General features: G+C 46.2%; 9 non-coding genes across 9 annotated transcripts; 5 read left to right on the plus strand and 4 right to left on the minus strand.

Annotated features, from left to right (window-relative positions):
* Positions 1 to 5,342: 5,342 nt before the first annotated feature.
* Positions 5,343 to 5,415, plus strand: TRNAF-GAA (transfer RNA phenylalanine (anticodon GAA)). Its single transcript has one exon. It is a non-coding gene; the product is annotated as a tRNA-Phe (tRNA).
* A 5,524-nt stretch (positions 5,416 to 10,939) lies between these two features.
* Positions 10,940 to 11,012, plus strand: TRNAK-UUU (transfer RNA lysine (anticodon UUU)). The gene has a single exon. It is a non-coding gene; the product is annotated as a tRNA-Lys (tRNA).
* Positions 11,013 to 12,513: 1,501 nt separating this feature from the next.
* LOC123568913 (U7 small nuclear RNA) lies at positions 12,514 to 12,574 on the minus strand. The gene has a single exon (XR_006692464.1). It is a non-coding gene; the product is annotated as a U7 small nuclear RNA (small nuclear RNA).
* A 1,549-nt stretch (positions 12,575 to 14,123) lies between these two features.
* Positions 14,124 to 14,196, plus strand: TRNAF-GAA (transfer RNA phenylalanine (anticodon GAA)). Its single transcript has one exon. It is a non-coding gene; the product is annotated as a tRNA-Phe (tRNA).
* A 995-nt stretch (positions 14,197 to 15,191) lies between these two features.
* On the minus strand, positions 15,192 to 15,264 carry TRNAK-UUU (transfer RNA lysine (anticodon UUU)). The gene has a single exon. It is a non-coding gene; the product is annotated as a tRNA-Lys (tRNA).
* Positions 15,265 to 18,509: 3,245 nt separating this feature from the next.
* On the minus strand, positions 18,510 to 18,592 carry TRNAL-UAA (transfer RNA leucine (anticodon UAA)). The gene has a single exon. It is a non-coding gene; the product is annotated as a tRNA-Leu (tRNA).
* A 376-nt stretch (positions 18,593 to 18,968) lies between these two features.
* TRNAR-UCU (transfer RNA arginine (anticodon UCU)) lies at positions 18,969 to 19,054 on the minus strand. The gene is given in 2 exon segments: positions 18,969 to 19,004; positions 19,018 to 19,054. It is a non-coding gene; the product is annotated as a tRNA-Arg (tRNA).
* A 238-nt stretch (positions 19,055 to 19,292) lies between these two features.
* TRNAV-UAC (transfer RNA valine (anticodon UAC)) lies at positions 19,293 to 19,365 on the plus strand. The gene has a single exon. It is a non-coding gene; the product is annotated as a tRNA-Val (tRNA).
* A 292-nt stretch (positions 19,366 to 19,657) lies between these two features.
* On the plus strand, positions 19,658 to 19,730 carry TRNAV-UAC (transfer RNA valine (anticodon UAC)). The gene has a single exon. It is a non-coding gene; the product is annotated as a tRNA-Val (tRNA).
* Positions 19,731 to 19,977: the final 247 nt, after the last annotated feature.

The following is a 19,977-nucleotide window of genomic DNA, read 5'->3' on the forward strand; positions in this document are numbered from 1 at the left end:
TAGCCAGATGAGGCTTCTTTAAAGGCAAGAAACTGAAGGTCTCGGATCTTCTACAAAGAGTATTGCAGAGGTCACATCTAAGTTTGACCAGGTGACGTTAGAGATTGCTAAAGAATGAGTTGGTCCTGAGATATGGCTAGAGATTTTTAAATTAATTATTAATTCCACATTTACTCCAGCCTGTTACGTGACATACATTGGGGATACAAATAGCAAGAAAGAGTGTAAACAGGCAATGGCAATCCAGTTTTATAAGTGGTGTGAAAGCACTGCAGGGACAACTATTCTGTAGTGAATTAGGAGGGAGGGGAGAGAGACATGTCTGAGAAGACTTCTAGAACTAGGAGAATGTATGTGAGCTGAGAGTTGCAGGTTACATAGGGATTAGGAGAAGGGCAACGTCAAAAATGCTGCATGGAGGAAGATGAAATGCAAGGCCAAAACATTCTGAGTTCAGATGACTGCATGAATAGCTTGCGTTTAGGGTCAAAGAGAGAGCACTGAGATATGCTGCCGGAGAAAGGTTAGCCCCAAGTTATGGAAGGCTTTACGTACCTTATGGAGAAGCCATGTAGCTCTTGCCTGCAATTCTAACATTTTGAGAGGCCAAGGCAGGAGGATCCCTTGAGCCCAGGAGTTCGAGATCAGCCTAGGTAACATGGTGAGCCCCTGGTCTCTGTTTATATTTAAAGGGGGGGAAAAAGCCTGGGGTTTTTTTTCTTTGCTTTGCTTTTTATTTTATTTATTTGTTTGTTTGTTTTTTTATTTGAGATGGAGTCTGGCTATGTCACTCAGGCTCCCAGGCTGGAGTGCAGTGGCGCGATCTAGGCTTGCTGCAACCTGCCCCTTCCAGGTTCAAGCAGTTCTCCTGCCTCAGCCTCCCGAGTAGGTGGGATTACAGGCATGGTAATTTTTTGTATTGTTAGCAGAAACAGGGTTTCACCATGTTAGCCAGGCTGGTCTCAAACTCCTGACCTCAGGTGATCCGCCTGCCTCAGCCTCCCAAAGTGCTGGGAATATAGGCCTGAGCCATTGCATTCGGCCCAAGAGCCTGGGTTTTTGTTTTCAACTGGAGAGCTAGTGAAACATTCTTAAGCAGGGTGGAAAATGATTGGAGAGAGGCTGGGTGTGGTGGGCTCATGCCTGTAATCCCAGCACTTCGGAAGGCTGAGGTGGGCGGATCACCTGAAGTCAGGAGTTCCAGACTAGCCTGGCCCACATGGCAAAACCCCACCTCTACTAAAAATATTTAAAAAGTAGCCAGGCATGGTGGCAGGTGCCTGTATTCCCAGATACTCGGGAGGCTGGGGCAAGAGAATCACCTGAACCCTGGAGGCAGAGAGGCAGAGGTTGCAGTGAGCCGAGATGGTGCCACTGCACTCCAGCGTGGGCTACAGAGCGAGACTCCCTCTCAAAAAAAAAAAAGAAAAAAGAAAAAAGAAAAAAAAGGAGGTTGGAGAGGATATGATGAGATGAGAAATGGAGGGATTCCAGAAAGGATGAAGTAGAGTGAAATCATTTCATGGCTTTCCCATAAATAGAGGGCAAAGGGAAGAAGGAATTCTTATTTTTCTGACTTCGGAAACCTAGATGGAAGACGGTGGTAAGATAAGCAAGTTTAGAAGGAAAATTAGGTTCATTTTTAATTTATTTAGAGACAGGGTCTCACTGGGTAGCCTAGGTTGGAGGGTAGTGGCATGATCATAGCTCACTGCACCCTCCAACTCCTGGGCTCAAGCAGTCCTCCTGCCTCAGCCTCTCTAGTAGCTGATTTTTTATTTTTTGGCTAATTTTTTATTTTTTGTAGAAACAGGGTCTCACCATGTTGCCCAGGATGGTCTCAAGCTTCTGGCCTCATGCAATTCTCCCACCTCAACCTTCCAAAGTGCTAGGTTACAGGTATGAGCCACAGAGCTCAACAGGTTCATTTTTAGACATGCTTGTAGGACATTCCTGTTCAGAGGTCGAGTAAGCAATTTTTAAAAATGGGTCTTAACATGTGATAGTGGCATTTTGTGAGAACTGAGGAATGAGAGACAGAGAACCTGCACATAAAATCAACTGGCCAACTTAAAAACACATATAATACCTTGACACCATCTGCAGAGATTCTAATTTAATTAGGGGCTAGGGCAATTTTAGACACACACACACCCACACATATATATAATTTATATATATATCTATCACACTGGGATATGTATATATATGTATATATACACACATACACCCTGGGATATGTATATATTATATATTATTTATATATTATATATCAGATCATATTAATTATATTAATATATAAATATATAATATATATAATTATATTTTATATATATATATGTATCACACTGGGACCAGGCGCAGGGGCTCATACCTGTAATCCCAGCACTTTGGGAGGCCAAGGAGGGTGGATCACCTGAGGTCAGGATTCAAGACCAGCCTGGCCAGTGTGGTGAAACCCCATCTCTACTCAAAATACAAAAATTAGTCTGGGGCAAGGCACAATGGCTCACGCCTGTAATCCTAGCACTTTGGGAGGCCAAGGTGGGCAGATCACGAGGTCAGGAGTTTGAAACCAGCCTGGCCAATATGGTGAAATCCCGTCTCTACTAAAAGTACAAAAATTAGCTGGACGTGGTGGCACACGCCTGTAGGCCCAGCTACTCGGGAGGCTGAGACAGAAGAATCGCTTGAACCCAGGAGGCAGAGGTTGCAGTGAGCCAAGATCCTGCCACTTCACTCTAGCCTGGGCGGCAGAGCGAGACTCTGTCTCAATGAATGAATGAATGAATGAATGAATGAATGAATGAATAAATAAATAAATAAATAAATAAATAAGCAAGCTGGGCGTGGTGGCGGGCGCCTGTAATCCCAGCTACTCAGGAGTCTGAGGCAGGAGAATCGCTTGAATCCAGGAGGCGGAGGTTGCAGTGAGCCGAGATAGCGCCACTGCACTCCAGCCTGAGCGGCAGAGCAAGACTCCCTCTCAAAAAAAAAAAAAAAAAAAAAAAAAAATGAAAGAAAGAAAAAAAAAGAAAAGAAAAGGAAAAAGAAAAGAAACTGACTTAAGCATAAACAAGTAAGTGACTCAAGAACATAGGCAAGTAAGTGACCAGAAAAGGACTTAAATCCACTCTTTTTCATTAATGTACCTAGAAACCGACTTGAGCATAGACAAGTAAGTGACTCAAGAACAGGCAAATAAGTGACCACAAAAGGAATTAAATCCACTATTTGTCATTAATATACCTAGCCTACGGCAAGTCTATACGACGGTATTAATTTTCCATAGCTGCATAACTAATACACAGTAGCTTAAAACAACACCTGTTTTATCTGTTCACTGTTTATCTGTTCATCTGTAGATGAGAAGTCCCACATGATGTGACTGGGTTCTCTACTCAGGGTATCACAAGGCTGAAATCAAGGAGTTGACTAGCTTGAGTTCTCATCTGGAGGCACTGGGGAGAAAACTGCTTCCAAGCTCCTTCTTGTTCTTGGCTAACTTAGGTTTCCTGCAGTTGTAGAAATGAAGACCAATTTCCTTGCTGACTGTCAGCTGAGACCCACCCTCAACTTCTAGAGACTGCCCACATGTTTTTGCCACGTGGTCCCCTCCATCTTCAAGTCTTGTGTTTTGGGTCTCTGACTCCTTTCTGCAACCAGGTAGAGAAAACCCTCTGCTTTTAAGAGGCTCAAGTGATTGGTCAGGCTCACCCAGATAATCACATATTTTAGAGTCACCTGTATTATATAATATCACCTAATAACAGGTTATAAATTAATATGATGAATTTCATAGTCCCAGGGATTATGCAGGGTTTTGTGGGGCTGGGAGGGTGTTTTGTGGATCATTTTAGAATTTTTCCTAATTCAACTACCCAGGGAAACCAAAAGGGTGAAATTTAAGCTAAACAAATGATAAGCTCTTGAGTCTGAAACAATTGTAAAGTCACCTAGTTTAGGCGTGACAGCCACAAACATCTCATTTCAGATGTACTCTTTTCTTAATCTCTCTTGAGAATGACAGTCTATACTCATCCTCCATTTTAATCCCATTGTTTATAAATTCTAAACTAAGGTTATATTTTTATTTCAAATTATAATGAGCCCATGCTGGCTCCTTATTTATGAAACAAGTGAATATGAAGTGTTGAATTATTCTAACAGCCTTATGGAGTTTATATAAAATCTTTTTTTTTTTTTTTTGCAACAAGAGTTTTGCTCTTGTTGCCCAGGCTGGAGTGCAGTGGTGCTATCTCTGCCCACCGCAACCTCCACCTCCTGGGTTCAAGGGATTCTCCTGCTTCAGCCTCCTGAGTAGCTGGGATTACAGGCATGCGCCACCATGCCAGGTTAGTTTTGTATTTTTAGTAGAGACGGGGTTTCTCCATGGTGGTCAGGCTGGTCTTGAACTCCTGACCTCAGGTGATACGCCCACCTCGGCCTCTCAAAGTGCTGGGATTACAGGCATGAGACAATGCGCCCAGCTAAAACATTTTTAAGTGAATAAATGCAAGAGATGAAAATTATGAAATGGGAGGTGGGGGAGGAATAAAATCGGCATCTTAGAGATATTATTAAACCACAGCTTACTTCTTAGAGTTTGAGGGAAGCCTGAGTAAATTCTATTTTTTTGACTATATATATTTAAAAATGAAAAATGCCAAGATGGTATTACAAAAATTGAGGTATATTTTTAATGCTAGGTTTAGTAAATCAATGCTTTTAACAAATACTGTACAGTGACTGTATGTTTACCTCATGTGGAGGTAGGATTGAAAGTTTACATTTGAAGCCTTTACAAGTGGCCTTCCTTACCTCTTCTCTATATCCTGGATTTCAATCTGAAGATATCTGTAAAAATCATAATGTTCATATATATCTACCTTGCAAAATCTGCCTTTGCACAAGAACAACAAATATATTTTAAAAATTAATTGCAGTATTGTTTTTAATAATGAGATATAGAAAAACGTAAAAAAGCCGATAATTGTCAGTTTGATTACATAGATTACATTATAACCATACAATCCAATACTGGTAAACGTGGATTAAAAAGCACGATAGGTCTACAAAACTGCCATGAAACAAGTCCATAAAAACATATTTTTAAATGAAAAAAGCGAATTGCAGGGAACTTAAAAAACAAAAAAACCAACAAAAAAACCCCTGAGAAAAGTGATTTATCACTTCTAATTTGTAAACAAGGGCCTTGCCTTATCACCTTTGTAACATTTGTAAAATGCCTACCTTTAGCTGAATCCATATAATCTGTTACCATGAACAAATACTATTTCATTATAATTTTGTGGAAAAAAAGAAAAAGTTCTTCCAATACAGCCGAAATAGCTCAGTTGGGAGAGCGTTAGACTGAAGATCTAAAGGTCCCTGGTTCGATCCCGGGTTTCGGCAGGGCTTCCGTTTTAGGCGTTAGTCATCACTACGTGTGATTTCTGCACAGTCAACAGGTCACTACATGTGATTTCTGCACAGTCAACAGGGTCAACACCCTGTGGGATCTCGGGCTGGAGCAGTTAAGGGAATACTGACTCATCGGCATTTTCCTGTGGGAGGGAGGATACTGGGGACATATGTCCTACCTTTTAAACTGCCCAGTACGAAGTTATACCTCTGCCCTGACTTGAGGCCTGGTTTGAGCCGAGCTCTCCCGGAGCACCGCGCACAGCTCACTTTCTTGAGCAACTCTGTTCCCCCGCACCCCGCTTCTCTTCTTTCGGGTTATAGGCAGCCGTGGACGCTGCAACCTTTCTCTCAGTGTCAGGGGGCGGGAGCTCTCGGCCTGCGCCGCCTCCGTCGCCTGCTTGGTCGCAGGCACGCCGGGAATGGTGACAGCCCGGCCCCCTCTTGGCCAAAGAAGTTCTCGAAAGCGTTAGGCGCACGGGCTTCGTCCAGCTGTTTTAACCACAAGGGCCGGGGCCGGGCGCACTGGCTCACGCCTGTAATCCCAGCACTTTGGGAAGCCGAGATGGACGGATTACTTGAGGTCAGGCGTTCGAGACCAGCCTGGCCAACACGGTGAAACCCTGTCTTTAAAAAAGAAAACAAAAACAATAGCAATGATCCCAGAACAGCTCTTGGTTGGGGTGGAAGACAGGGATCAGAAGTCTTTTCTGGTTTAAATCTACACTAGGGTCAGGAGACCAAATACAGGACGTCCAATTAATTTCTCTCTCTTTCTTGACGAAGTCTTGCTCCCTGGAGTGCAGTGTCGGGATCTCAGCTCATTGTAACCTCCGCCTCGGGTTCAAGTGATTCTCCTGCCTCAGCCACCCCGAGTAGCTGGGATTACAGGTGCCTGCCATCACGCCCGGCTAATTTTTATATTTTTAGTAGAGACAGGGTTTCACCATGTTGGCCAGGCTGGTCCCGAACTCCTGACCTCAGGTCATCCGCCCGCCTCAGCCTCCCAAAGTGTTGGGATTACAGGCGTGAGCCACTGAACTTGGCCAAAATTTGAATTTCAGAGAAACAACAAATACTTTTGAGTATAAACATGTCCCAAATATTGCATGGAACATACAAAGTATATATCTGTTGTTTCTGTGAAACTGGATTTAATGGGATGTCCTGTATTTTTATGTGCCAAATTGCAAGTCACTTGTACATCCTATCCTCGCACCCCTCTGAACTCGATGCACCACCCTCTCCGCCCCAGCAAAGATATCCAGACACTGTATGCAGGAAGAACTGGATTTCAGAGGACACCGCTGGATCTTCAACACCTGGCAGTTTACAAAATAGGTTTGTATCCATTGGCTAATTTGTTATCAACGCCAATAGAAAAGCTCCTGGCAGAGATCACCGGGAAACACCCCGGGAATCGGCCATCCCATCTGTCTCTAGGCTTCCAGAGTTGTCCACCCTGGTCCGGCATGGGGGTGGATGTCAGTGGAACTCGGAGGATCTGGATTGAATTCCGGTAGAAAGCCTCATTAAGATGATGAACCACAGCTGGGCACAGTGTCTCACGCCTGTAATCCCAGCACTTTGGGAGGCTAAGGCGGGCGGATCACCTGAGGTCGGGAGTTCAAGACCAGCCTGACCAACATGGAGAAACCCGTCTCTACTAAATATACAAAATTAACTGGGCGCGGTGGCGCATGCCGGTCATCCCACCGACTCGGGAGGCTGAGGTAGGAGAATTGCTTGAACCCAGGAGGCAGAGGTTGCCGTGAGCCAAGATTGCGCCATTGCACTCCAGCATGGGCAGCAAGAGCGAAACTCCATCTAAACAAAAACAACAACAAAAAAAGGAAGATGAGCCACTGAGCCACTCCACTCAAGGCAAGGCAATGGAACAACACACTTAGGGGGTGCCTTCTTTTTAGCCAGGCTGGACCATGGAGAGAGGGAGGAAGGAGATCCATGTGTCACATTCTAAGAACTCGCAGTGTGGTAAAAGGCAAAATGAAACCAGCCATATGGTTTTTAGGCCTATTTATACCCCTGTCCCCTTTCTGTTAATGTTTGCCAATATGCTATCTGATATGGGGCTTCACCCCCTAAATCGTTGAGTTCTTGGGTGGAAAGATGTATTTTGATGAGGGGCTCTTGAAAATTCAATGATGAGCAATAAGAAGAAACCCCAAGTGATCATCTAACAGACTAGAGAATTAAACTTTTCATGAGGTTTGGTCGAACACCATTCTAGATGTTACTAGGCAGGTGTTTTTGGTTTGTTGGTTTCTTTTGAGACAGGTTCTTGTTCTGTTGCTCAGGTGTGGGGTGCAGTGACGCCATCACAGTTCACTGCAGCCTCGACCTCTTGGGCCTCAAGTCATTCCTTGGCCTCAGCCTCCCGAGTAGCTGGGACTACAGGTACGCACCATCACGTCCAGCTAATTGTTTGTATTTTTGGTATTGAGACGGGGTTTCGCCATATTGCCCAGGCTGGTCTCGAACTCAGGAGCTCAAGTGATCCACCTGCCCTCGGCCTTCCAAAGTGCTGAGACTACAGGTGTGAGTCACAGCCCCTGGCAATGAAGGTGTTTTTTACATGTGATTAACATTTAAATCAGTAGACTCCAGGTAAAGAAGCAAGATTCCATCTCAAACAGAAACAAACAAAAAAAACTTTGGTATAGAAAACCTGCTTTCCTGAGTCTCCAGCTTACTGCCCTGCTGAATTTATTTATTTATTTACTTTTTTTGAGAGAGAGTCCTGCTCTGTCACCCAGGCTGGAGTGCAGTGGCGTGATCTGGGCTTACTGCAACCTCTGCCTCCTGGGTTCCAGAGATTCTCCTGCCTCAGCCTCCCAAGTAGCTGGGATTACAGGTGTGTGCCACCATGCCTGGCTAATTTTTGTATTTTTAGTAGAGACGGGGTTTTACCATTTTGGCCAGGCTGGTCTGGAACTCCTGACCTCAGGTCATCCACCCGCCTCGGTCTCCCAAAGTGTTGGGATTACAGGCATGAGCCACCGCACCTGGCCTGCCCTGCTGAATTTAAACTCAAGATGGCAACCTTAACTCTTATCTAAATTTTCAAACTGTTAGTCTGCCCTACAGGTTTTGGGTTTGCTGACCCCCACAATGTGTGAACCAAGCTCTTAAAATAATCTGTCTCTACCTCTGTTTCTATCTGTCTCTGTCCTATTGGTTCCATTTCTTTGGAGAACCTGACAACATGCTTTAAAGTGTTATTTACACACAGGTAAGAGTGAAGAATGAGATTGTTACTATTGCTCTGAGCAAAAGCCAACCGCCTTGGGACCAAAAGCGGGAGTCATATTCCTAGGAAATGTTGGGCCTAGCCTTTGCCCTAAAAAGCCTGTCTGGTTTTCAGCCTGAAGAGGAGAGGGGGAATCCTGGTGAGAAGTATTTGGAATTCAAGCTCAGAAAAGAAGACTCGGTATCTCTGGCTGAATCACATTTCCTGCATGCCTGCACACTCCTACTCACCTTTCAAGGCACAGTTCTAATGCCTTTCCCACCCCTACGAGGTGCTACTCTGCCTTCCTTCTAGTCATTCCTCTGGGTTACGAAAGGTCTTGTATATTTCTCTATTAAAGCATTGATTAAAGGCCATCTCGGCTCACTGCAACCTCCATTTCCCGGGTTCAAGTGATTCTCCTGCCTCAGCCTCCCGAGTAGCTGGGACTACAGGCGGGCGCCACCGCACTCGGCTAATTTTTGTATTTTTTGATAGAGACCAGGTTTCATCATGTTGGCCAGGCTAGTCTCAAACTCCTGACCTCAAGTGATTGGCCCGCCTCGGCCTCCAAAGCGCTGGGATTACAGGCGTGAACCACTGCTTTGGCCAAGCTGCATTCTCAAAGGTGTAAAGGGTAGCAGTATATACCACCCCAAAATATGCCACTCCGGCCTAAAGATTATTTTGCGCTAAAGGCAATTGGGAAGAAGCTGATTGAAATAAAGCTCCGTAGCCTCCCCCTATCTGCCTAAAAGCAGGATATATATTTACAAAGGCATTCTTCCTCCCTTCTCTACCAGGAAGGACAAAAATTGATAACCTAAGACAACTTTAGACCCTTAACAGCTTGGAGACGGGACCAGCGGAGTATATTTAACAAACTTTAGGAACCTGCATTTATCTACCTAAAATTAATTTCCTAGTTTGCTGTCCCTGGAGACCCGAGGTCCTTTTCTTTTTTTTTTTTTGTTTTCTTTTTTTCTTTGAGACAGAGTCTCGCTCTGTCTCAAAGCGTGCAGGCTGGAGTACAGTGGCACGATCTGCCCCCCGGGTTCAAGCGATTCTCCTTCCTAGGCCTCCTGCGTAGCTGGGATTACAGGCGCGCGCCACCACGCCCGGCTAATTTTTGTATTTTTAGTAGAGACAGGGTTTCACCACATGTTGGTCAGGCTGGTCTCGAACTCCTGACCTCAGGTCATCCGCCCGCCTCGGCCTTCGGCCTCCCAAAGTGCTGGGATTACAGAAGTGAGCCACCGCGCCCTCCCTTTAAGGTCCTTTTCCTTTGTATTGTCACTTCTCCAAAAACGTGTTGTTCTTCGTTGACGATGCTGTATAAAATGGAGTTCTCAGCCACACCTTTGGAATTACTCATTCCCTGGGTATGTCCCACACGTTAATACACTTCTGTTTGTTTTTGTCTTCATTCTGTCTGTTGTTACAGGAGTCCGGCTGATAACTCAAACTGGTAGAGGGAAGATTATTTTTCCTTCTCTACAGGTGCTTGGAGTCAACGAGGGGAAAGGAGTTCAAAGGAAGGTGACATTTCAGTTAGCGATGGGACAGCACGTGCGAGGCCTAGAGAACTGAAAGTTCTTGATGTCTGTGGGCAGAAAATAGCTGAGTGTAGAGGGAAGAAGTGGGAGGGGCGGGTCGGCTCGCGCGCTGCGACTGAGCTGCGCGTGCGTCGAGGCCGGGGCCGTGGGGGCGGGGTGGGCTCTGAGCGCGCTCGCCGGATCGCCGGAGGGCTGTGGTTACCACCCGTCATCTCTTTTCAGCTAATGTGCTTCGCGCTACATTTTGGAGGTGGGCACCTGGGATGGGGGCAAGGAATCACGAAGTGGCGTCTTCTCGGAAGGGGCAGCCTGATGTCTTTAAACACTGAACTGTGGTCTCTGACCAGATGCGCTTTGGGTTCAGGGCTAAGACACGCGTAGGCGGTGCACACAGTTCAATTCGTGGGCGGCTTTTTCTCTCCCCTGCTCAGTTTTGCAGAACTGAGGGTTCGCGTTTGCCAAGCAGTCTCTAAATATAAGGAGAGCGTGCTTTATTTAACAATCTGTATTCAGCTGCCAAAGAACAAGCTAATCACCCTTCTTCCCCACGCCCGACTTCGCCTCCTCCCAGTCCTCGCAGGATTTCTGCCTCGGAATTGGATTGGATCACACACACAAGAGCCCAGTAACTCGTCCATCGCCCTGCCCATTAGTTCGCGGCATAATGATAACACAGTCTTCATTAATGGAAGCAAAGATTCTTCCGTGAGCCCGGATAGCTCAGTCGGTAGAGCATCAGACTTTTAATCTGAGGGTCCAGGGTTCAAGTCCCTGTTCGGGCGGCTCTAACTTTTCTTCATTAAAAGAATGAGAACCAATTTTAGGGTCTTTTGTTTGTTAACCCACTGCAAAAGAAGGCAATCAAGTCCTGGATTGTGTAAACTGCGACCCCAATCTCTTATAGGAGGGTAAACCTGGGGCCCCTGTGGGGATAGGCCTTTGTGCAGAGGTATACGGGAAACTTCCAGTCCATCGCTTTGGGGGCTGCAATAGGCAGATTATTCTGTAGTCAGCCGCTGAGCTGCTGTATCCCAACAGCGGATTTATCAAAGGACCGGTCCCCCCACCCCCGCAGTGACAGCCTCTCTTCGCTCACCTGTGACGGCTCCTGCTGACCTTCCCTCTTGGGTTCTCTCTGATTGGGTGCCTGAGGAATATGGTTGGGATCCTGCACCTTCCTAGCCCTCCTTACTACCTTAGGAAAGAGTTTTCTGTATCATAAAAAGGAAGAGATGATCATCTAGAAACTGAAGCCCCAAACAGAGCCATTTCCCTCGTTAAAACAGGTCAAATCCACCCCCGACTCCCCTCTCAAAAATGTGATCTGAACACAGGAAGAAGTTGAGGTGGAGACAGCAGCTTCTGTTGGTGGGCGAAAGAGGGTGCATATTAAGAGACAGCGTATTCAAGGGACCGAAATGGGAAAAATGAAACGTTAGTTCTCCCCTACTACAAATTAAAAAGGGAAACAGGTAATCCCAGCACTTTGGGAGACCGAGGCGGGCGAATCACAAGGTCAGGAGTTGGAGAACAGCCTGGTCAATATGGTGAAGCTCCGCCTGTAGTAAAAATACAAAAAAATTAGCTGGGCGTGGTGGCTGGCGCCTGTAATCCCAGCTACTCGGAAAGCTAAGGCAGGATAATCACTTGAACCCGGGAGGCGGAGGTTGCCGTGAGCTGAGATCACGCCGCTGCACTCCAGCCGGGGCGACAGTGCGAGACTCCGTTTCAAAGAAAAAAAAAAAAAAAAAAAAAGGCGGGGTGTGGGAGAAACATCCGGCTCCTGCAGAGGTTTTTGAAATGTAAGGTAATCAAGGTGAGCTAATTTTCCCTGTGAGATGAAAGGACCGGTTGCATCCCTTGCTTGGCTAATGATGGAGCCTTCCTGGCTTCAGCCAGGCAACAGAAGAAAGTCGGTCTTGATCTCCTCATTGACAGGATGGGGATGTGGGCTGAACGTGTAAGAGGCTGCCCTCTTACCTGGGGGACTATGGTGCCCAGTGAGTCCTGATTAGTGGAGAAAGGCCAGGATGGAGACAGCACCCAATCGTGAGGCAGGGCCTTCACCCTGCCCACAGGAATGCTCTACCGTGGTGCACACAGATCCCAGCATTACCTCCCCCTTCTCTAGAGCTCAGCTTCCCCTGCAGAAAGGGAATAATAATAGCTTCCATCTCATAAGCTTGTGATAATTAAATGGCATAACAATGCATGTACTGTGCTTAATAGCCTAAAAGCAAGCATTCAAAACACGGTAGCCATTATTATAATTATTGTTTTTATTTTATTTTCCTCTGAAAACCAAAAAACCTGCTAAACAAATTCTAAAAGAGCTGTAACACTGTTACCATAATTCTTAAAGGGTTTTCTATCTAGGGATGAAACAACAGATACATATTGTAATAGGAGAGGAACCATTACAAAGAAATGTGTGCCCAATATGCCCATATTCAGGTGACTTGAGTTGATTGGTAAGTGCTGGAGGGACAGCGATCCTCGCTGCTCGTAGGAAGAGTGGGCTGGGTGGGCGAGTCGAGTTTCTTTATTGCGGAAAGTAAATCACGGGGGTCAGAAGGCATTCCAGGGAGAGAAACAGGTAAGTTTCTCGAATTTTTCTCCTTCTTCCGGAGGGAGTCCCTTCGAAAGCGATCAGTTCCACTTTTGGCTGTCTTGAAAAGAGGAATCTCTTTACTCCAACCAGTTTCTGAACGAGCAAGAACGGACCAGGGTGGGGCGAGAGGACAAGGGTGGAGAGCTTTGGGTTCCCCCAGTCTTTCCTCCTTTCCTTCCTCCAGTTCATTCCTTCTCCAGCCATGGTGTTCAGCCTTTGATGCTTTGGAGCCTCCCAAATAGTTCTGGGTGATTGGTGGCACATTAGTAACTCATTTAAAAATTTGTATATTATCATATCAATTAAAGGCAGGCGTGGGGGAGGACGGGATTGAATGCAACACTGCAGATTCCTGCTGGACACACAGTAGGTTCTTAGAAAGCGGCGATTCTTACTCTTATTAGGGCTCTGGGAAGAGAGAAAGCATGAGAAAGGCAATACAATGTGGCCTAGGAAAAGGCAGAACGCGAAAGTTTCCTCACATGAAAGGAATTAATTTTCTCACTGATTGTTCTTAAAACCTCAGGGCTAAAAATAACACAGTTTGGAAGGTGAAATGAAGAACTAAAAGGCTGGAAGTGGGAGGAAACAGGATTTTTTTTTTTTTTTTTTTTTTTTTTTTGAGACGGAGTCTCGCTCTGTCGCCCAGGCTGGAGTGCACTGGCCGGATCTCAGCTCACTGCAAGCTCCGCCTCCCGGGTTTACGCCATTCTCCTGCCTCAGCCTCCCGAGTAGCTGGGACTACAGGCGCCCGCCACCTCGCCCGGCTAAGTTTTTGTATTTTTTTTAGTAGAGACGGGGTTTCACCGTGTCAGCCAGGATGGTCTCGAACTCCTGACCTCGTGATCCGCCCGTCTCGGCCTCCCAAAGTGCTGGGATTACAGGCTTGAGCCACCGCGCCCGGCCGGAAACAGGATTTTTTTGTTTTTGTTTTTGAGACGGAGTTCCGCTCTTGTCGCCCAGGCTGGAGTGCAATGGCGCCATCCTGGCTCACTGCAACCTCCGCCTCTCTGGTTCAAGCGATGCTCCTGCCTCAGCCTCCTGAGTAGCTGGGATTACAGGCGCTTGCGACCACGCCCGGCTAATTTTTTTTGCATTTTTAGTAGAGACAGGGTTTCACCATGCTGGCCAGTCTGGTCTCGAACTCCTGAGCTCTGGTGATCCACCCGTCTCAACCTCCCAAAGCGCTGGCATTACAGACTTGAGCCACCGCGCCCGGTTTCATCTTCTTCTTTTTTTTCTTTTAAATTTCCTTGACAGGGCGGGATGTTTTCATGTCCTTGCCGAAATAGCTCAGTTGGGAGAGCGTTAGACTGAAGATCTAAAGGTCCCTGGTTCGATCCCGGGTTTCGGCAGAGCTTTTGTTGGCTTAACCGCTTTGAACACACAGGGCTATAGTCCACTTCTTAGCCTCTCTGGAGGCTCGCCTCCCTCCCCAGTCCCCTTGCACGTTTGCACCTACGCCGTACACACCCAGAGACAGCTGTTCTCCTTGTCTCCTAAGCGGGCACCAACTAATGAGACGATAGTATTTAGTAAAGTGTAAGGATGCAAAGAATAAGCTTCTCAAGAAATCAGAAGTCAAAGTCATTATGAGGATGCATAATGAGCTTAAGCCTCTCAAAGGAATCAGAAGTCGTAGAGCGATTTCTTCCCAGTTCCGTAATCGCCCTATTGGATGTTAAATGGCAATACGTGGCACAAGATTTTTTATTGAGGTGGCCAACACTTCTGTTTCACAGGAGGAAGGTCTTGGGTTTGATCACCAGTGTAGTCAGCTCTCTGGGGCTGCACGTTTTTTTCATCGACTACAGACATGAGGACAGTGTCCAAAAGCATTAGTCTTTACCGCAAGAGACACAAGTCAGGGGCCCACCGGAGCATGAAGAATCTGGTGAAGGACTGTGTCCAGTTGTAGATGTAGGAATCTTGTGTCTTCACTTGTCTTTATCTGAAATATTTCTTGAATCTCAGTTTCCTCATCGCACTTTCAATAAAAGTGCCTGAAAACATTCCTCGGTGCCAAAAACTGCACAATTCTTGCCAAGAATATTGCTATTGTGACTCTGACGACAGGTGTGTTAATTGATCTGTTTTGAATATAAAATAAACGCAATTTAAAAGAAAGAATATCCTAAGACAAAGCAACGTATAAAGGTTGGAAAAGAAAAGCCTGATGTTGGAAGAGAAAGTTTCTTGGCACTTTCCACATGTTTCACTTTTTCCAGCAAAAACCCACTAGCAAGTTTTGGTTTCCCTCAAGGATGGGGCAACCCAAACGAATTTTGCATAACGCTCCTTTTGCTCAACCTTGCCCAAATCCATTTATGTTGGAAACTAAAATAGCATCCGCCCGAACAGGGACTTGAACCCTGGACCCTCAGATTAAAAGTCTGATGCTCTACCTACTGAGCTATCCGGGCCCCTAAAGAAATACGTTTGCCTAATCTATCCACGGGAAAGTAGGCCACGTGGCCACATTCTTTCCGCGATTACAATTCTGAGTCTTTTTGCTGATTTCTTGAGAGGTGAACCTGCAAAATTGACATTGAGCAGGGGTTCAGCAAAATCGAGTCTTCATTTCTCCTTTTCTCCCATCACAGACAATAAAGACCCAAAAAGTAACCGCCTGCCTGACCTGCCCCGCGCCCTAAGGGGAATTTCCCACGAGGAAATCCCCCCAGATTTAAGGCATTTGAGCGGGCCTCCGGGTAAACAGCGGGATTTCTAATTCCGGTTTTGGTCTTTGAGGAGTCAGTCCTAGAGCTGCTTGTGGGAGAAGCAGTGATGAAAAATTAGGTTTCCAATAATCGATTAGACATTTATTGAGTGCATACCGCACTCTCGGAACTAAGCAAGTACTGGGGCCGCAAAGACCAAGTCTCGGCCCTCAGTGGAACTGGAAGACGCGCAAAACAGAAGCCCCCAGTCACGCGCTTTGGTGGTGGGAGGCCAGCCTTTTCGGACACCGGAGGACTTGGTCGGCACCCGAAGTAAGAGCCAAGTTTTCCAGGGGTTGATCATGCCTGAACCGAGCTGTGGATAGCGACTGGGCACCTGAAGACTTGGAAAAAGAATTTCTAGCCGAGGGAATAGCAAATGGAAAATGACAATATTTACTAACCTTGGGCATCTGACCATTTAGCGGAAGCTTCCATTGAAAGATTTTGATCAGGCAAGCTACAGGATGGATTTTATCTTTTTAGGGAGTCTGATACCTTGGTAGCTGGGTCTCAGACGTATCTAATTAGTCAATTCTATAATTCGACCTGCTTCTTCGTAAATTCTTTGCCTTCTCATTTCTTAAGGCATTGGATCCCTTCAAAGAGAATTCAGCCGGACGCGGTGGTTCACGCCTGTAATCTCAGCACTTTGGGAGGCCGAGCCGGCGGATCACGAGGTCAGGAGTTAGAGACCAGCCTGGCTAACAAGGTGAAACCCCGTCTCTACTAAAAATACAAAATTAGCTGGGTGTGGTGGCACACACCTGTAGTCCCAGCTACTCGGGAGGCTGAGGCAGGAGAATCGCTTGCACCCGGGAGGCGGAGGCTAAAGTGAGCCGGGATTGCCCCACTGCACTCCAGCCTGGGTGACAGTCCACTGTGGGGGAAACGATAAGATTCCGATTTTTTTTTTTTTTTTTTTTTTTTTTTTTTTGAGACGGAGTCTCGCTCTGTCGCCCAGGCTGGAGTGCAGTGGCCAGATCTCAGCTGACTGCAAGCTCCGCCTCCCAGGTTTACGCCATTCTCCTGCCTCAGCCTCCCAAGTAGCTGGGACTACAGGCGCCTGCCACCTCGCCCGGCTAGTTTTTTGTATTTTTTAGTAGAGACGGGGTTTCACCGTGTTAGCCAGGATGGTCTCGATCTCCTGACCTCGTGATCCGCCCGTCTCGGCCTCCCAAAGTGCTGGGATTACAGGCTTGAGCCACCGCGCCCGGCCAAGATTCCGATTTTTAAATAAAGAAATACATCAAGAGAACAATCGACAAAGGTTAAAAAGCCATATGGGAAGAGGTTATGTTAAGGAAAAAAAAAAAATGTTCCAAACAATGTGAATGGCATAATGCTTGTGAAGAAATTGAAATATTTATGTATTATGTATATGAGAGTATATAAACATATATCCTTTAATACTACATATAATTATATATAAATGTTCCTTGCATACACATAGAAGGTCTATAAAGATAGAAAACAACCTGTTCAAATGACTACATCTTGAGGAATGGCAATGAAACCTATGAGAAGACGTTCTGATTTTTTTCTTTTTCTTTTCTTTTTTTTTCCTTTTGTCGCCCAGGCTGGAGTGCAGTGGCGCGACCTCGGCTCACTGCAACTTCCTCCTCTAGGGTTCAAGCGATTCTCCTGCCTCAGCCTCCCCAGTAGCTGGGACTACAGGCGCCCACCACCATGACCGGCTAATTTTTGTATTTTTAGTAGAGACGGGGTTTCACCATGTTGGCCAGGGTGGTCTGGAACTCCTGACCTCACGTGATCTGCCTGCCACGGCCTAGCAAAGTGCTGTGAAAAATATGATTTGTTATTAATAAAATATTCCATGCTTCTGGGATGGCATAGGTGGCACCTTAGATCAAAGCTTCCTTTGAAGTTTCTCTATAAAGAGCCAGAAGAGAAGGGTTAAATCACACACTTCCTCCTCTGGGGGACTCCCTCCATGCCTCATTGCTTTGGATGGGAGTTGCTGGTATTGAAAAATCACAAATTTGACAGGTACGGTTTTCACAAATGAAGATGCGGATCCCTACACATCAGATGGCCAGTCTCGGCTCAAGGAAGAAAACTAAAACCAGACCCCTTGGAAACCAGCTGCCTGTGCCTTGTGAGGTCAGTCCCACGGGTTATTAGCCTTTGGCCTGTTTCTTTCCAAACCTCTGAACCTCCACTTTTTTTTGAGACGGGAGTCTGGCTCTGTCGCTTAGGCTGGAGTGCAGTGGCGCGATCTTACCTCACTGCAACCTCCGCCTCAAGCGGTTCTCTTTCCTCGGCCTCCTGAGTAGCTAAGATTAAAGGCACACGCCACCATGCCCAGCGAAGTTTTGTATTTTTAGTAGAGACGGGGTTTCACCATGTTGGCCAGGCTTGTCTTGAACTCCTGACCTCGCGATCCTCCCGCCTTGGCCTCCCAAAGTGCTGTGATTACAGGCGTAAGCCACCGCGCCCAGCTGTCTGCTTGTTTTTAACCCATATTTTTCTTCTGTCACTTTGTCATGTAAGTGGTATTGGGCAGTGGTCTCGATTGTAAGGCTCTTGTATTTTTTGTTGTTTTACTTAAAAAGAAAAGAAAAGAAAACCTGCCTGCATCACCACAACCCCAGTGTTTAGAACAGTACGTGGCACGTAATAGGAACTCAAGTAATAACTGTCGACTCGGAGTGAACGTTTTTGCAGCACAATGGGTCTCTCTCTGTGTGCTCCCTCACCCCCATGTAGTAGTATAGCTGGACCCAGACGTTTTCTTTTCTTTCTTTCTTTTTTTCAGACGTTTTCTTTCTACTTTTCAAAATATAAACTATGAAGCTGTCGCCATGTTTAAGGTTTCTGGCAAAATGATATTAACTATAGTTATTATTATCTGGACGCCTAAGATTGCAAAATGGATTGCCAAGGATTAGGAAAAAAGGTTTTTGCTCGGAAAAACAACTAACCTTTACCAGAAGTGGGGTTCGAACCCACGCGGATATGAATCCATTGGATCTTAAGTCCAACGCCTTAACCACTCGGCCATTCTGGTAATTGACGAAACGACGGTTTATTTTAAGGCAACTCGGGTAACACTAGGCGACTAAAGTTTCAGAACAATTTAAAATTACTTTTATTCCTGATATAAAAGAATAATATAGGAGAAATAACTTGGTGACTTTGATTACCTTTCCCTAATTTCTTTATCTCGTCACCAGAAACTGGGGCCACATAAAAGTGAAGGAGAAAAGGTTAGATAGAGGAGTGGGATTCTTAACGCCTTCTAGTGAAGGGACATAACCAGGAACTGCAATTAGCTGCAATTCACATCCTTCTGGAAATTTTAAATGGTAGATGTTTTTCGTTTCATCTATTTTATATCCATTCCCTCTGCCTAACTTTCCGTTTGCCCTCCTTCAAACAAAAAGCGACTCTGGTGGGACTCGAACCCACAACCTTTGAATTTCTCTATCTATCTAGAAGTCCAATGCGCTATCCATTGCGCCACAGAGCCAGACACGTACAACCCCTCCGCGATGAACACATCAGGGGAGGCACTTTCTTTCCACGAGTAAGTGTGAAACCTTTGCCTCTAAGGAGAGTGTGGGTAGGAATTACACTGGAAAATCTGTAATCCTTGTGTAAGTTTGTCTCTCTGTTCACGATTGCTGAGCAGTAAATCCGTTTCGGTCCATGTTGCTAACATGTCTTTATGCAGAATTACTAAATCCAGACGTCAAAACCCTGCATGCGGTTCCATAGTGTAGCGGTTATCACGTCTGCTTTACACGCAGAAGGTCCTGGGTTCGAGCCCCAGTGGAACCACGACATGGTCTCCAATTTTTTCTTTTTTCTTTTCTTTCCTTTCTCTAAAATGCTTAGTATTAACATTTTGCGAGCCCAATCTTGGGTTTTGCTTCAGGAAGCTGGAGACGCAGACATTTCTACAATGTTTCTGCGCGGTCGTCTTCCTTTGAACACTGGAAAATGAGGAATCCTTTTGAAAGTTTTTCTCTGTGCACAATCGCCGGATGTCAAGTCCACATAACCATTTCCCGGTGCCAAAACGTCTTTTGGAACAGTTATTAAATCCTGGAGAAGCCGTTGGTTATTGTGAGGTTCCATAGTGTAGTGGTTATCACGTCTGCTTTACACGCAGAAGGTCCTGGGTTCGAGCCCCAGTGGAACCAAGGGGTATTACCTTCTGTTTTGTGAGCCAGGTGTTGGGTTTTGCACCAAGAAGCTGGCGACGCACCTGTGTTTCACGGGTTTTCTGCGGCTTACTCCCCGCCTGCTGCACCAGCTGGGTTCCTCTTAGCGCGCGGCGCGGAGTCGGCCTCCGAGGCTGCCCCCGTGTGGCGCCTCTCTGGAGGTGCAGGCGGCTCCGCTCCACGGAGGCATCGCGCACCCCTGCGCCTGCGCCTTTCCACTGCCTGG

This window comes from Macaca fascicularis, chromosome 14, assembly GCF_037993035.2.
Source record: "Macaca fascicularis isolate 582-1 chromosome 14, T2T-MFA8v1.1".
NCBI classification, from domain to species: domain Eukaryota; kingdom Metazoa; phylum Chordata; class Mammalia; order Primates; family Cercopithecidae; genus Macaca; species Macaca fascicularis.